Source organism: Oncorhynchus mykiss, chromosome 13, assembly GCF_057628025.1.
Source record: "Oncorhynchus mykiss isolate SJ-2025 chromosome 13, ASM5762802v1, whole genome shotgun sequence".
NCBI classification, from domain to species: Eukaryota; Metazoa; Chordata; class Actinopteri; order Salmoniformes; family Salmonidae; genus Oncorhynchus; species Oncorhynchus mykiss.
The window spans coordinates 57911585-57929125 of record NC_143034.1 but is presented as its reverse complement, the minus strand read 5'-3'; the positions used below and the strand labels follow the sequence as shown (position 1 = coordinate 57929125).

The following is a 17541-nucleotide window of genomic DNA, read 5'->3' as shown; positions in this document are numbered from 1 at the left end:
CCCTCCTTCCATCACTGGTCAACCCTGTGAGCTGACATTCTCTCTCTCTTCTCCGTCTTTCTAATGGGCTGAGTTAATCTCTCCGTATTTCGACATCACTGCGTGTCCTTTAATGCCAGCTACACGTCTCTGAAATGATGCTTCTACCATATGAGCAGGGAGTAGCGGAATAGGACGCATGAGACTAAAAGTAAAGTATGATGATTTTGTTGTGATATATATTGAGTTGATAGAGCAGATGTGACAGGCTCTTTTTCCTATGTTATTGAATTGGACTGTTGACACTGTTTCTCTAGCTGTGGTCTGTCCGTCCTGGTTGTCAAGAGGAGAGTGGGCCATTGTGTGAGCCTGGGTGTTTATAGGGCCTGGAGATGGAGTTTATTGGCCTGGTGGCAGAAGTGTTGTTGGGCCTGATGGGGTTTATGGGCTTGGGGGCAGAGTTTGTTTTATGGCATGCTGGAGGAGTGTTATCAGGCCTAGTGGTGAGTGGATGTATTTTTAAAGCCTTCTGGTACAGCTACATTTAGCTTGGAGAGGGGATGATATCATGCCTTAAATTGGATTGGTCTTTACTTTTTAGGGCCTAGTGGTAGAGCTACACTGGGCCTGGTGGTGGAGCTACACTGGGCCTGGTGGTGGAGGTCAATGCTACCTAATGGATGTGGGGTGCCAGATGGTGTTGTTTGTGATGGAGGAGGTCTATCGACTCAGTAGTGGAGATGCAGGCTTGGTTAACTCTGTGTCAGAGTGCAGCTCCTCTTTCAAAGTGTAAAGCTAAGCTTCAGAGCATGGATGGATCCTAGCCTGGCTAGTCACGAGATGAATGTTGAATTTAGTATGTATCACAGAGGATAGGTTGTTGTCTACTGCTGGGGTCCATGCTGTTAACCCATCAGATAAAGATCAAAGGTCTCTCAAGGCCCCCAGATGATGCAGAAAGTTCAGCTCTGAGAATCTGAGAAGGGAAACGGGGTGCCTCCCGCACGGCCGGTGTGTCTGGCTCACTTCATACCCATACCCTTCATCCTTGTTGCTGCGACCCAGCAGAGTGCTAAGGTGGCACAGCTCCCAACGCTAACCGCTAACGCAGTTAAAGCTAACAGACACAGCAGTATCCACACCACAGCAGCCATGAGATCTGAACATTGCAGAGGGAGCTGCAGCAGCCAAGCACATCTCAATGTGCTAACACAGCCCAAGACAGAGAGGAACAGGAACATCAACCCAGCGTAGCAGGACAGAGCTTTAACCAAAACGCAGAGCCGCAGATACTAGGTTGCAAGTGCTCTACCTCCATATGAACTGCATCCTTCCAGCGGCTCCCGCCTCTATTCATTTAACGGCTTGTGGTGTCCACTCAATCAGTCACTTATAGGCTGCCCTGACGGCCAGAACAGAACCCCCCAGTGCTGGGGGGGGTGGGGGGGGTCACTCCTGATCATACAGCCTGAGCAGACACTGCGGTACAGGGACACAAACAGGGAGTGAGAGAGAGAGAAGGAGGAGTGGATGTGTGTGTGGCTCTTTTAAATGATGAGGGTGGAGAGATGAAGAGATTGGAGGTGAAAAGAGAGCGGTCTATATCAAGGGTGAGAGAGATTGAGAGGTTCAAAGTGGAGAAAGAACAGTCAATATCAAGAGGCAGTGATAGAGATCCAGGCAGACAGACAGCAGCTCTGTGTGAGAGAGAGAGAAGAAGAGAGGGAGAGGAGGAGGGAGGGATGTGGTGTGTGAGTTAGAGAGAGGGAGGGATATCCACTGCACTGTTGTGTGACTGGAAATTTAATAGCGAAAGGGATGGAGGGAGGCATGCAGGGGAGAAGGAGGAGGGGAGAGCAATGCAAAAGCGCTGCACATTGGTATGGAATTCCAGTGGACTTCTATAGGCTGTGAACAATGACACACTGTTACTGCACAGAGAGATGGTAGGGGAGAGGGAGAAAGAAAATTAATCGTCTAGATATGTCAGTGGAGTGAGTGCTCTATTGTGTACTGCAGCGAGTGGGACTGGTGGGGTAAACGGAAGAGAGACGGTGGGGGGTAAGGGGTTGGGGGCGCAGCTTAGGCCATGTTCATAATGGGGGCATTGAGTGGGCACCATTCCAAACACAGACCTTAGAGGGAGCCCCAATCACATGTAATGTACTGACTTTCATGAAATGGTCTGTTACTCACATGGAATGACAAGGAAGGTATAGGGAGATAGGACATGACAATGACGGTGAAGCGTGTGAAGAGTGTGTGTGTGTGTGTGTGTGTGTCAGAGAGAGAAGAGAGTGGTTGTGAAAAAGACTGATTCACCATGTCTGAATATAGAACGTTATCAATTCACCACTAATCGCCCATCTGATTATCCCCTGCCCCCCCCTTCTCTCCCTCTCTCTCTCTCTATTGCACAGACACAGTCTCTCATTGCAATGACCTCTCCTTCCTCTCTCAGTCCCCCAATCGCTGTCTCCCACTGACACGCCCCCTCCCATCCCTGAGTATCACAATATTGATCTCATATTTGAGAGAAATCATACTAAATAGAGAGAACACAGACCCGTTCTGAAAGATTCATAGCAATGAATGTGTGTGCTGAGGGGTGGGGCTCTAGGTACTGTATGTGCTTGATCGTTGCCAAGGGAACTTGTCAGAGCCAAACAGCAGAGAACGTTCCCTAATAAAAGCACACGTGCATCTCTACCTCCCCCCTCACACACAAACTCTATCTGTGTCTCTCACACACACTCGTTCTCTCTCTCCCAATCTCTCTATCCCCTCCTCTCTCTACCTCTCTCTCACACACATACACCCAAATACTATTTTTCTCTCTATTCCCCTCACTTTCTCTCTCTCTCTCACACACACTCATATGCTCTCTTTCTATATATATCCCTTTCACTCTATCCCTCTCTCTCACTCTCTCACGCACTCCCTCTCTCCCTCTTGCTCTCCCCCTCTCTCTCTCTCTCTCTACCTACTCAACTTCCAACCCTGAGTATAACCTGTAGAGTAACAACTAAAAACACACAGATGCACATTTATCTTCATCAGCTTTCTGTCAGGATTATATGTATTTCACTGGAGGCTGCTGAGGGTAGGACGGCTCATAATAATGTCTGGAATGGATTCAATGGAGTGGTATCAACCACATGGAAACCATGCGTTTGATACCATTCCATTGACTCCATTCCAGCCATTACTATAGCCGTCCTCCCCTTAGCAGCCTCCACTGTTCACAACAGCAGACGCTTTTCAATCTAAATCAAATCAAAGTAAATTGTATTTGTCACATGCGCACAATACAACAGGTGTAGATCTTACAGTGAAATGCTTACTTACAAGCCCTTAACCAACAATTCAGTTTTAAGAAAATACAAAAAGAAAGTAAGAGTTAAGAATAACAAATGATTAAAGAGCAGCAGTAAATAACAATAGCAGGGCTATATATAGGGGGTCCCGGTACAGAGTCAATATGTGGGTTCACTGGTATCGAGGTAATTGAGGTAATATGTTGTACATGTAGGTAGAGTTATTAAAGTGACTATGCATAGATATAACAGACAGTAGCAGCAGCATTCCAGTGTGGGGGGGGGGTAGCCATTTGATTAGCTATTTAGGAGTCTTATGGCTTGGGGGTGGAAGCTATTTAGGAGCCTCTTGGGCCTAGACTTGGCGCTCCGGTACCACTTGCCGTGCGGTAGCAGAGAGAACAGTCTATGACTAGGGTGGCTGGAGTCTTTGACAATTTTTAGGGTCTTCCTCTGACACTGCCTGGTATATCAAATTTCAAATTTAGTTATATAGCCCTTCGTACATCAGCTGATATCTCAAAGTGCTGTACAGAAACCCAGCCTAAAACCCCAAACAGCAAGCAATGCAGGTGTAGAAGCACGGTATAGAGGTCCTGAATGGCAGGAAGCTTGGCCCCGGTGATGTACTGGGCCATACGCACTACCCACTGTAGTACCTTGCGGTCGGAGGCCAAGCAGTTGCCATACCAGGCAGTGATGCAACCCATCAGGTTGCTCTCAATGGTGCAGTTTTAAAACCTTTTGAGGATCGGAGGACCCATGCCAAATCTTTTCAGTCTCCTGAGGGGGATAGGTTTTGTAGTGCCCTCTTCGCGACTGTCTTGGTGTGCTTGGACCATGTTAGTTTGTTGGTGATGTGGACGCCAAGGAACTTGAAGCTCTCAACCTGCTCCACTACAGCCCCGTTGATGAGAATGGGGGGCGTGCTCGGTCCTCCTTTTTCTGTAGTCCACAATCATCTCCTTTGTCTTGATCACGTTGAGGGAGAGGTTGTTGTCCTTGCACCACACAGTCAGGTCTCTGACCTCCTCCCTATAGGCTGTCTCATCGTTGTTGGTGATAGGCCTACCACTGTTGTGTCATCAGCAAATTTAATGATGGTGTTGGAGTCGTGCCTGGCCATGCAGTCATGAGTGAACAGGGAGTACAGGAGGGGACTGAGCACGGACCCCTGAGGGGCTCCCGTGTTGAGGATCAGCGTGGCGGATGTGTTGTTACCTACACTTACCACCTGCGGGCGGCCCGTCAGAAAGTCCAAGATCCAGTTGCAGAGGGAGGTGTTTAGTTCCAGGGACCTTAGCTTAGTGATGAGCTTTGAGGGCACGATGGTGTTGAACGCTGAGCTGTAGTCAATGAATAGCATTCTCATTTAGGTGTTCCTTTTGTCCAGGTGGGAAAGGGCAGTGTGGAGCGCAATAGTGATTGCATCATCTGTGGATCTGTTGGTGCGGTATGCAAAATGGAGTGGATCTAGGGTTTCTGGGATAATGGTGTTGAGCCATGTCCAGCCTTTCAAAGCATTTCATGGCTACAGACGTGAGTGCTACAGGTTGGTAGTCATTTAGGCAGGTTACCTTAGTGTTCTTGGGCACAAGGACTATGGTGGTCTGCTTGAAACATGTTGATATTACAGACTCAGACAGGGAGAGGTTGAAAATATCAGTGAAGACACTTGCCAGTTGGTCAGCTCATGCTCGGAGTACACGTACTGGTAATCCATCTGGCCTTGTGAATGTTGACCTGTTTAAAGGTCTTACTCACATCAGTTGTGGAGAGCATAATCACACAGTCCTCGGGACAGCTGATGCTCTTGTGCATGTTTCAGTGTTACTTGCCTGGAAGCAAGCATAGACGTTATTTAGCTTGTCTGGTAGGCTCTGTCACTGGGCAGCTTGGCTGTGCTTCCCTTTGTAGTCTGTAATAGTTTGCAGGCCCTGCCACATCGGAGCTGGTAGTCCATTAAACCAAGTGAAGCAGTGAGAATATGTGTCTTGCATGATCTGCTATTTGTCACATGTGACAAATGTGTGTTCACCTTCACACACCTGCACCATAAAGCTTGGATAATATGGCCACCTTTTCAAAAACTCAATTTGTTGCGTCTTGGAGTGTGTGACTTTAATTTGCGCAACAACTTTGGGATGAATTTAATTATATTGATTGATATTGTTGCCCCAACTTTGAGAAAGTAAACTATTCAGCACAATAACAAAACGTGTTTAGGACGCTGCTGGTGTATGAATCTATGTAGCAATAGTCATTGCGTCCTCGTTACATCGCAATGAGAGGAGTGGGATGTGCACTTCCAAAGCGCAATAGGGACAATAGTAAACACCTACGCGTCGGATACAGGGAATGTCAAGGTGCATCTACACGAGAGGTGCAGTACTTAATTTTATAACATAATATGAAAGACTAGCCTACATACTGAACAAAGTTATGTAAATTATTAATCGTCCTGCCTCTGAGACATGGGAATATAATCCTATTCAACCAGACTGGTCTCAATCAATGGGAAAAGGTGCATTTTTTGTTGTCGTTTGTTGTAAATTCTCATCCCTTCCAGCCGTGCGCGCGTGTTTATTAGTGGGCTACGCATGCCTGGAGAAACGGACATGTTTCTATTAGATGTCTATATTTATCCTCAACGATTCGTATTTACACGAAATAGTTTACCAGGCCTATGTTTCGTCATGATTTTTCCATCACCCACTTTCGGTGGTTGTATTTTTCCATCTGGTCATGTAAAATGAACGGGCTCTGCTTTCTTATGTCAGGAAAACACGGCACTGTGGTACAAGCGCCGAAAAGGGGTGAATTAATTTGTGAGCGAGAGAGAGAGAGAGGGCGGGTTGGAGAGAGAGAGAAAGAACGAGAGAGGGAGAGGGGAGAGAAGACGCTGACTATAGGCTACGCCTCTGCAGTTTAAGGAATATATTAAAAGGAAAGGTAAGATTCATTAAATGGTATCAGAGTATAAGGGACGTTATTCGTGTGTCGCATGTTAAACAAATCCCGTTGTTTGACTTTGGATTCTCAGCTTTCATAAGGCGGCGTTGGGGTATGACCAGCCTATTCTTTATCTGCTGAATAGTTTTCGCTGTTCCAATATATTTCATTTGCGGTTGTTGTTAACGAATTAATGCGGCGGTGTCTCTATGTGTGGGTTTGCGTGCGTTTGGGCGCGCGTTCGTCTGCGCGCGCATCAATGTAAACTGATGAATGTTAAGGTTATTGCTTTAATAAGGACCGCGTTTCAGAATTGATAGGACGGAATATCAACCATGTTTCTGGAAAGAAACAAGCGGATAGCCTACATCGTCCTGAAATGTGAGGGGTTTCGTCGCCTTTAACCATGAATTGTGGCGAGACGATACATTTAATTTGGTGAGAGTGCGTACGAATGAAACAGGAAAGTCAAGTGATTCGTGTACTTCATACTTAATTCATAAGAATACATATGCGCGTCTCGTTAAATTGCCTGTTTCTGACATTGGTGTGGTGTCTTTGGCAAATGGCATTGATAACAATTGATAAATGCACAGGACAGTAGCCTTTAAAAAAAAAAAAATATTACCTACAATTAAAATACTTGTATTGTTATGGCTCTTATTTCACAGTTCTGCTGAGTAGGCTAATGCGTGGCTTATTAAATATTCCCTATTCAATAGGCCAATAGTTATGAGAAAAAGTTATTAGGCTTTACCCACTGGGTATAGACGTCAATTCAACGTCTATTCCACGATGGTTCAACGTAATTTCACTGAAATAACGTGGAAACAACGTTGAGTCAACCAGTGTGTGCACAGTGGGTACTATTAAGCCACATTATTTGCGGTCATCTGTTTCGTTTGGTTATTCTCTCTTGACAATGATTAGTGTCCCCAAATAGTGTGAATAATGCGGAGGCACCGTGCGCGGCACATGACTGAGGCATGCAAGTTAAAAGACACTATATCTGTGGCCCACAGAGGAGCCCCTCTGATTGAGAACAAAGAGCAGATAGATTAGGGTTGATGAATGAAGATCTACCGCCTCTATCTGAAACACAACGATACGGTTACGAGCGGATTGAAATGCTAATGTGCAGCAGTGTGTTTTGGGTGGGCAGTCTGGCAGAATGAGATTGCTGCCTGGCACAGCAGTCAGTGGGCACAGTTTGATTTCGTGAGTTTATGATAGGGGCTAAGTTATTAATGGGGCGTTAGGGGGCAAAGTGGAGCACTGGGCAGGATTAGATTGAGGGTGAAGTGTGTTGTGCGATGGGTGGTTAGGCTAGAATGGGGGAGAGGAGAGTGCTTTAAAAGAGGCCCTTCAAGCACTGGTCCTGGGCCAGTTCTGCCTCAGCTGGTGGTGATGGCTGAAGTTGGATTTCAGCCCCAAGCTAATTTTGGAGCAGTGCTCACAGGCATTTCTGTTTGAGATATGACTGGGGGAAAGCTGCCATTCCGAGAACGAAAAGTTATTTAATTGTGAATTGTGGAGTTGGATTTAAGGGTTAAATATATGAAATAGAGAGCAATGGACAGAATAAGTTAATAAACCAATAAATACACAACTTTATAGAGAATATTTTCCCCAAGAAACTAAGTAGTGAGCAAAATGAAGAAAAAAAAAAGAAAAACATTTTCTACATGTGTCTGACTTTACTCTCATCTCAGGTCCACTCAATCGTCCAAACCTCATCCACTGCTGGTCTTAAACATAGACCCCATAAACCAGTCTCACTGCTCTTACATCTGTGGAGATAGTGGAACTTGTTTTCATTAAACATTGGCGCCATGTCAGATTTGATGCTTGTTAGTACCTAGTGTATCACTGCTTCACTCTTAATTGCTCAGTGAATGACTGTGATGTATAACATTATAACTACAAGCCTCTGTGCTTATTCTTAACCATTTGGCTTGTAACTACATATGTAAAAATTTAAGATGACGTTAAGTTTTTAATGTTTCTCTTATAGCAGATGTTTAAAGTGCTCAGATCAAACAGGGCCTGTTAGTATATGTGAGGTGGAGCTGTGTGGGTAATCAAAGTGCACATCCCTCTCCTCTCCACTCATAGGACCAGTACAAGTCACAGAGTGGCCCTGGGAGGAGGAGAAGAATGTCACTTTAAATATCACATTAGAGACAAGGCCTTTTAGCCAAGGGCAGGGTTTTAAAAAGATCAAGACATCTCGTAGCTGTAAAGACAAGGATAAATCTAGCTCTTCAAACACACACAAGTGGTTATTTCCCTTCCTTCCTTCATTCATTCCTTCCCTCCCTTCCCCCCACCAAAGATATTCCCTAAAAATGTCCTTGAGATTAATTTAAATGGATTAAAACCAGACTGGGTCAAAAGGTGACCAATAGCAAGTGGTGGACAGTCAGAGGTAAACAAGAACATTATTTATTAAGCATTGTCCTCTATGGATTGAAGGGTTTAGACATCATTTCCCCGGGCTTCACACTCCAAGCAAATCCAGAAGCCTGCTACACTGAATTAGTAAAGGCCTTGGAACTGTTAGGGATCTGTCATGTAGCTGTGGCCCAGGCTGCCCCATAATCCTTTTCAGTCTTGACAGTGCACAGCCATTGGCACCTCTTTACCTAATATGCGTGTTATTAAAATTAAACAATGTCATGACTCACAAGGAAAGGTTAACTCAGATTACTTAATAGTGTGCAAATGGAATATTTTATTCAAGACATAGTTGACCTGCTGTAGGACATCCCATGAATTTGAACTCTTACCCCATTCACCCAAACTGAGTTGTTGTTGTTAAGGAGCACTGCTCAGAATTGACATAATTTTGCTTGTTACAGTCAGCTAGCTTTTAATATAGATCTCACTAGATTTTAATATAGAGCTTACTAGATTTTAATTTAGAGCTCACTAGATTTTAATATAGATCTCACTAGATTTGAATATAGATCTCACTAGATTTTAATATAGGGCTCAGCTAGATTTGAATATAGATTTGAATATAGAGCTTGCTAGATTTTAATACAGAGTTCACAAGATTTTGATATAGAGCTCAATAGATTTTAAGATAGTACTCACTAGACTTTAATATAGAGCTTACTAGATTTTAAATAGAGCTCACTAGATTTGAATATTGAAGTCAATAGATTTTGATAAAGCTCACTAGATTTTGATATAGAGCTCACTAGAGTTTGATATAGATCTCAGTAGATTTGAATATAGAACTCACTAAATTTGAATATAGAGCTCGCTAGATTTTAATATAGAGCTCACTAGATTTTAATATACAGATTGCTAGATTTTAATATGGCACTCATCTAGATTATAATATAGATTTGAATATAGAGCTTGCTAGATTTTATTACAGAGTTCACAAGATTTTATTATAGAGCTCACTAGATTTTATTATAGCGCTCACTAGATTTTAATATAGAACTCACAAGATTTTAATATAGATCTCAGTAAATGTTAATATAGAGCTCACTAGATTTGAATATAGAGCTCGCTAGATTTGAATATGGAGCTCGCTAGATTTTTATATAGAGCTCGCTAGATTTTAATATAGAGCTCACTAAATTTTAATATAGAGATCACTAGATTTTGATATAGGGCTCAGCTAGATTTTAATATATAGCTCACTAGATTTTAATATAGATCTCGCTAGATTTTAATATAGATATCGCTAGATTTTAAAATATAGATCTCAGTAAATGTTAATATAGAGCTCACTAGATTTGAATATAGAGCTCGCTAGATTTTAATATAGGGCTCAGCTAGATTTTACTATAGAGCTCACTAGATTTTAATATACAGATTGCTATATTTTAATATAGGGCTCAGCTAGATTTTAATATAGATTTGAATTATAGAGCTTGCTAGATTTTAATACAGAGTTCACAAGATTTTATTATAGAGCTCACTAGATTTTGATATAGAGCTCAATAGATTTTAATATAGAACTCACTAGACTTTAATATAGAGCTTACTAGATTTTAATATAGAGCTCACTAGATTTTAATATTGAGCTCACTAGATTTTAATATAGAGATCACTCGATTTTGATATAGATCTCACTAGATTTTGATATAGAGCTAACTAGATTTTAATATATAGCTCGCTAAATTTTTAGTTATACAGTAAAGAATAAAGGAACATCACTGTGTTAGCAAGCCCACAGAATCCACACAAGCCCCTGGTTGGCTGTTTGCCCCTATGAAGAGAAGAGCGGACAGGTCAACTATGCCCAGTTGGCAGACTAATTTGAACTGCCAAAACCAAGCTGAGAGTCATAACTTTGTTGTTGTCACAAATTAAGTGTGGGATGGGAGATCTCAGTCATATGAGAAATCAGGCCAGCCTGCACTTTCATTTCAGAGTCACATCACTGCATAACTGATGAGGCAGATGAAAACAAGCAAACAGGAACAGGGGAGATTACACCTGCACACCTAGCCAAGAGCAAAGCTGTCTGGGACTTAACCTCTCAGTGCTCTTGTCACCTGAATCAAGTTAAAATCAGACTTGAGCATTGTCAATCTGCACAGCTCTGTTCACCATTTTGGAGTGTTACGTTAGAGAGAAAATACCACAGTAAGACGTGTCTTTTACTGTATAAATGTGGTTGCGTGTATGTGTGTGGGTGGGTGGGTGTGGTTGTGTGTGTGTGTGTGAGAGAGAAACTTTTGACTTTTTAAAAGAAAACAAGAGGGGGATATAGATGAGACTGGCACTATTCTCAATAGGGCAAGAAGTTGGCTGATCTCTATATAGGCTGGGATTGATTGATTGATAGCAGCCCAACTTGCTGGTGTCGACAGGATGGAGGGTGAAGCTGACTGCTAGCATGCTGGAGATACTTGCTGATCAGCTATGATAGGCTGAATTTGTGGGAACAACCTAGGGCTGTCCCTGAATAATGCAGTGTGATGAACCGCATGGCATTACAGCCTCTGTTATCATGTCACACATACAGTGCCTTGCGAAAGTATTCGGCCCCCTTGAACTTTGCGACCTTTTGCCACATTTCAGGCTTCAAACATAAAGATATAAAACTGTATTTTTTTGTGAAGAATCAACAACAAGTGGGACACAATCATGAAGTGGAACGACATTTATTGGATATTTCAAACTTTTTTAACAAATCAAAAACTGAAAAATTGGGCGTGCAAAATTATTCAGCCCCCTTAAGTTAATACTTTGTAGCGCCACCTTTTGCTGCGATTACAGCTGTAAGTCGCTTGGGGTATGTCTCTATCAGTTTTGCACATCGAGAGACTGAAATTTTTTCCCATTCCTCCTTGCAAAACAGCTCGAGCTCAGTGAGGTTGGATGGAGAGCATTTGTGAACAGCAGTTTTCAGTTCTTTCCACAGATTCTCGAGTGTATAGTGCCTTGCGAAATCAAAAACTGAAAAATTGGGCGTGCAAAATTATTCAGCCCCTTTACTTTCAGTGCAGCAAACTCTCTCCAGAAGTTCAGTGAGGATCTCTGAATGATCCAATGTTGACCTAAATGACTAATGATGATAAATACAATCCACCTGTGTGTAATCAAGTCTCCGTATAAATGCACCTGCACTGTGATAGTCTCAGACTAAGCCTGCTACACTGAATTAGTAAAGGCCTTGGAACTGTTAGGGATCTGTCATGTAGCTGTGGCCCAGGCTGCCCCATAATCCTTTTCAGTCTTGACAGTGCACAGCCATTGGCACCTCTTTACCTAATATGCGTGTTATTAAAATTAAACAATGTCATGACTCACAAGGAAAGGTTAACTCAGATTACTTAATAGTGTGCAAATGGAATATTTTATTCAAGACATAGTTGACCTGCTGTAGGACATCCCATGAATTTGAACTCTTACCCCATTCACCCAAACTGAGTTGTTGTTGTTAAGGAGCACTGCTCAGAATTGACATAATTTTGCTTGTTACAGTCAGCTAGCTTTTAATATAGATCTCACTAGATTTTAATATAGAGCTTACTAGATTTTAATTTAGAGCTCACTAGATTTTAATATAGATCTCACTAGATTTGAATATAGATCTCACTAGATTTTAATATAGGGCTCAGCTAGATTTGAATATAGATTTGAATATAGAGCTTGCTAGATTTTAATACAGAGTTCACAAGATTTTGATATAGAGCTCAATAGATTTTAAGATAGTACTCACTAGACTTTAATATAGAGCTTACTAGATTTTAAATAGAGCTCACTAGATTTGAATATTGAAGTCAATAGATTTTGATAAAGCTCACTAGATTTTGATATAGAGCTCACTAGAGTTTGATATAGATCTCAGTAGATTTGAATATAGAACTCACTAAATTTGAATATAGAGCTCGCTAGATTTTAATATAGAGCTCACTAGATTTTAATATACAGATTGCTAGATTTTAATATGGCACTCATCTAGATTATAATATAGATTTGAATATAGAGCTTGCTAGATTTTATTACAGAGTTCACAAGATTTTATTATAGAGCTCACTAGATTTTATTATAGCGCTCACTAGATTTTAATATAGAACTCACAAGATTTTAATATAGATCTCAGTAAATGTTAATATAGAGCTCACTAGATTTGAATATAGAGCTCGCTAGATTTGAATATGGAGCTCGCTAGATTTTTATATAGAGCTCGCTAGATTTTAATATAGAGCTCACTAAATTTTAATATAGAGATCACTAGATTTTGATATAGGGCTCAGCTAGATTTTAATATATAGCTCACTAGATTTTAATATAGATCTCGCTAGATTTTAATATAGATATCGCTAGATTTTAAAATATAGATCTCAGTAAATGTTAATATAGAGCTCACTAGATTTGAATATAGAGCTCGCTAGATTTTAATATAGGGCTCAGCTAGATTTTACTATAGAGCTCACTAGATTTTAATATACAGATTGCTATATTTTAATATAGGGCTCAGCTAGATTTTAATATAGATTTGAATTATAGAGCTTGCTAGATTTTAATACAGAGTTCACAAGATTTTATTATAGAGCTCACTAGATTTTGATATAGAGCTCAATAGATTTTAATATAGATCTCACTAGATTTTGATATAGAGCTCAATAGATTTTAATATAGAACTCACTAGACTTTAATATAGAGCTTACTAGATTTTAATATAGAGCTCACTAGATTTTAATATTGAGCTCACTAGATTTTAATATAGAGATCACTCGATTTTGATATAGATCTCACTAGATTTTGATATAGAGCTAACTAGATTTTAATATATAGCTCGCTAAATTTTTAGTTATACAGTAAAGAATAAAGGAACATCACTGTGTTAGCAAGCCCACAGAATCCACACAAGCCCCTGGTTGGCTGTTTGCCCCTATGAAGAGAAGAGCGGACAGGTCAACTATGCCCAGTTGGCAGACTAATTTGAACTGCCAAAACCAAGCTGAGAGTCATAACTTTGTTGTTGTCACAAATTAAGTGTGGGATGGGAGATCTCAGTCATATGAGAAATCAGGCCAGCCTGCACTTTCATTTCAGAGTCACATCACTGCATAACTGATGAGGCAGATGAAAACAAGCAAACAGGAACAGGGGAGATTACACCTGCACACCTAGCCAAGAGCAAAGCTGTCTGGGACTTAACCTCTCAGTGCTCTTGTCACCTGAATCAAGTTAAAATCAGACTTGAGCATTGTCAATCTGCACAGCTCTGTTCACCATTTTGGAGTGTTACGTTAGAGAGAAAATACCACAGTAAGACGTGTCTTTTACTGTATAAATGTGGTTGCGTGTATGTGTGTGGGTGGGTGGGTGTGGTTGTGTGTGTGTGTGTGAGAGAGAAACTTTTGACTTTTTAAAAGAAAACAAGAGGGGGATATAGATGAGACTGGCACTATTCTCAATAGGGCAAGAAGTTGGCTGATCTCTATATAGGCTGGGATTGATTGATTGATAGCAGCCCAACTTGCTGGTGTCGACAGGATGGAGGGTGAAGCTGACTGCTAGCATGCTGGAGATACTTGCTGATCAGCTATGATAGGCTGAATTTGTGGGAACAACCTAGGGCTGTCCCTGAATAATGCAGTGTGATGAACCGCATGGCATTACAGCCTCTGTTATCATGTCACACATACAGTGCCTTGCGAAAGTATTCGGCCCCCTTGAACTTTGCGACCTTTTGCCACATTTCAGGCTTCAAACATAAAGATATAAAACTGTATTTTTTTGTGAAGAATCAACAACAAGTGGGACACAATCATGAAGTGGAACGACATTTATTGGATATTTCAAACTTTTTTAACAAATCAAAAACTGAAAAATTGGGCGTGCAAAATTATTCAGCCCCCTTAAGTTAATACTTTGTAGCGCCACCTTTTGCTGCGATTACAGCTGTAAGTCGCTTGGGGTATGTCTCTATCAGTTTTGCACATCGAGAGACTGACATTTTTTCCCATTCCTCCTTGCAAAACAGCTCGAGCTCAGTGAGGTTGGATGGAGAGCATTTGTGAACAGCAGTTTTCAGTTCTTTCCACAGATTCTCGAGTGTATAGTGCCTTGCGAAATCAAAAACTGAAAAATTGGGCGTGCAAAATTATTCAGCCCCTTTACTTTCAGTGCAGCAAACTCTCTCCAGAAGTTCAGTGAGGATCTCTGAATGATCCAATGTTGACCTAAATGACTAATGATGATAAATACAATCCACCTGTGTGTAATCAAGTCTCCGTATAAATGCACCTGCACTGTGATAGTCTCAGAGGTCCGTTAAAAGCGCAGAGAGCATCATGAAGAACAAGGAACACACCAGGCAGGTCCGAGATACTGTTGTGAAGAAGTTTAAAGCCCGATTTGGATACAAAAAGATTTCCCAAGCTTTAAACATCCCAAGGAGCACTGTGCAAGCGATAATATTGAAATGGAAGGAGTATCAGACCACTGCAAATCTACCAAGACCTGGCCGTCCCTCTAAACTTTCAGCTCATACAAGGAGAATGATCACTCTGGATGAACTGCAGAGATCTACAGCTGAGGTGGGAGACTCTGTCCATAGGACAACAATCAGTCGTATATTGCACAAATCTGGCCTTTATGGAAGAGTGGCAAGAAGAAAGCCATTTCTTAAAGATATCCATAAAAGTGTAGTTTAAAGTTTGCCACAAGCCACCTGGGAGACACACCAAACATGTGGAAGAAGGTGCTCTGGTCAGATGAAACCAAAATTGAACTTTTTGGCAACAATGCAAAATGTTATGTTTGGCGTAAAAGCAACACAGCTCATCACCCTGAACACACCATCCCCACTGTCAAACATGGTGGTGGCAGCATCATGGTTTGGGCCTGCTTTTCTTCATTAGGGACAGGGAAGATGGTTAAAATTGATGGGAAGATGGATGGAGCCAAATACAGGACCATTCTGGAAGACAACCTGATGGAGTCTGCAAAAGACCTGAGACTGGGACGGAGATTTGTCTTCCAACAAGACAATGATCCAAAAGATAAAGCAAAATCTACAATGGAATGGTTCAAAAATAAACATATCCAGGTGTTAGAATGGCCAAGTCAAAGTCCAGACCTGAATCCAATCGAGAATCTGTGGAAAGAACTGAAAACTGCTGTTCACAAATGCTCTCCATCCAACCTCACTGAGCTCAAGCTGTTTTTCAAGGAGGAATGGGAAAAAAATGTCAGTCTCTCGATGTGCAAAACTGATAGACATACCCCAAGCGACTTACAGCTGTAATCGCAGCAAAAGGTGGCGCTACAAAGTATTAACTTAAGGGGGCTGAATAATTTTGCACGCCCAATTTTTCAGTTTTTGATTTGTTAAAAAAGTTTGAAATATCCAATAAATGTCGTTCCACTTCATGATTGTGTCCCACTTGTTGTTGATTCTTCACAAAAAAAATTTGTTTATCTTTATGTTTGAAGCCTGAAATGTGGCAAAAGGTCGCAAAGTTCAAGGGGGCCGAATACTTTCGCAAGGCACTGTATCAGCGTTTCTCGCCTCATGTGCCTATACATTGTCCTAACCACAGGAGGGAAGGACAAAGATCTAGGTTTCCTTTTGCATGATCTGGCATCACTTCAATTATAATAACCAGAGTCTGGATATTGCATGAGCACTGACTGACCCATTCTCAGCAGAGCTGCTAAGCCGCCTGCCACTGATGACAGAGCAGATATAATTAGCTGTGATTGGTTTGATTGAGTGTCCAGCCTAGGCCTGGGTGTCGGCCCTTCTGGGGCCATGATGACTGGCATTAATAATTGAATAATAGTTGGGGAGAATGACAATGGTTAATGATATCAAATGAATACCATAATCCATTGAGTTGACATCATTAGAAATAGTGGAATTTCCCCTGGGGGGGGGGGTGTGCTCATGTCTATGTCCCTTACAGCAGGGAAGTCTGGGTAGAGACTGGGAGCCAGAGAGAGGGTTACTTTCTTGTGTTATTGAAAGGTACTTTCGGAGTGACGGTGGTCGGCTCAACTAGACCGCTGGGTATGGACTGCTGGGTAGAGACTGCTGGGTAGGGCCTGCTGGGTAGGGACCGCTGGGTAGAGACCGCTGGGTAGGGCCTGCTGGGTAGGGCCCGCTGGGTAGCGACCGCTGGGTAGGGCCTGCTGGGTAGGGACCGCTGAGTAGAGACCGCTGGGTAGGGACCGCTGTGTATGGACCGCTGGGTAGGGACCGCTGGGTACGGACCGCTGGATAGGGAACGCTGGGTAGGGACCGCTGGGTAGGGCCTGCTGGGTAGAGACTGCTGGGTAGGGACCGCTGGGTAGGGAACGCTGGGTAGGGAACGCTGGGTAGGGACCGCTGGGTAGGGAACGCTGGGTAGGGACCGCTGGGTAGGGAACGCTGGGTAGGGAACGCTGGGTAGGGACCGCTGGGTAGGGACCGCTGGGTGGGGACTGAGGGCCATAGATGGTTTTCCTTCATGTGCTCCATGGGAGTGAGAGTGGTCGGCTATACTATACGGTTCAACCATGTGTTAGTAAAGCCAGTCGCATAATGGAACGCGATCATGCTGCTGCTCACTCATGTGTCACATGGGTGACTGGAAGCGGGAGGGTTACGGTTGGATCGTGTTATTAAAAATTGGTTGGGTAATGAAAGCAGTCAGTTTTACATGGTTTGGTCGTATATTGGCTAAGCCGGTTGGGTGACGGTAGTGGGGTGGGGGACTTTGGTTAGATCACGTGTTAGTAAATGTGGTAGGTAATGAAAGCAGTCAGTTTTACATGGTTTGGTCGTATATTGGCTAAGCCGGTTGGGTGATGGTAGTGAGGTGGG

The 17541-nt window shown here is 42.5% G+C and overlaps 1 protein-coding gene across 1 annotated transcript in view; it reads left to right on the top strand.

The window, feature by feature from the left end:
* Nucleotides 1-5794: 5794 nt before the first annotated feature.
* LOC110486654 (leucine-rich repeat-containing protein 4B-like) overlaps nt 5795-17541 on the top strand; it is a 35847-nt gene continuing 24100 nt past the window's right edge. Inside the window, exon 1 of the mRNA XM_090196896.1 lies at nt 5795-6248. The gene's annotated coding sequence lies outside the window, so the exon portion shown is untranslated. The remainder of the gene's footprint in view (nt 6249-17541) is intronic.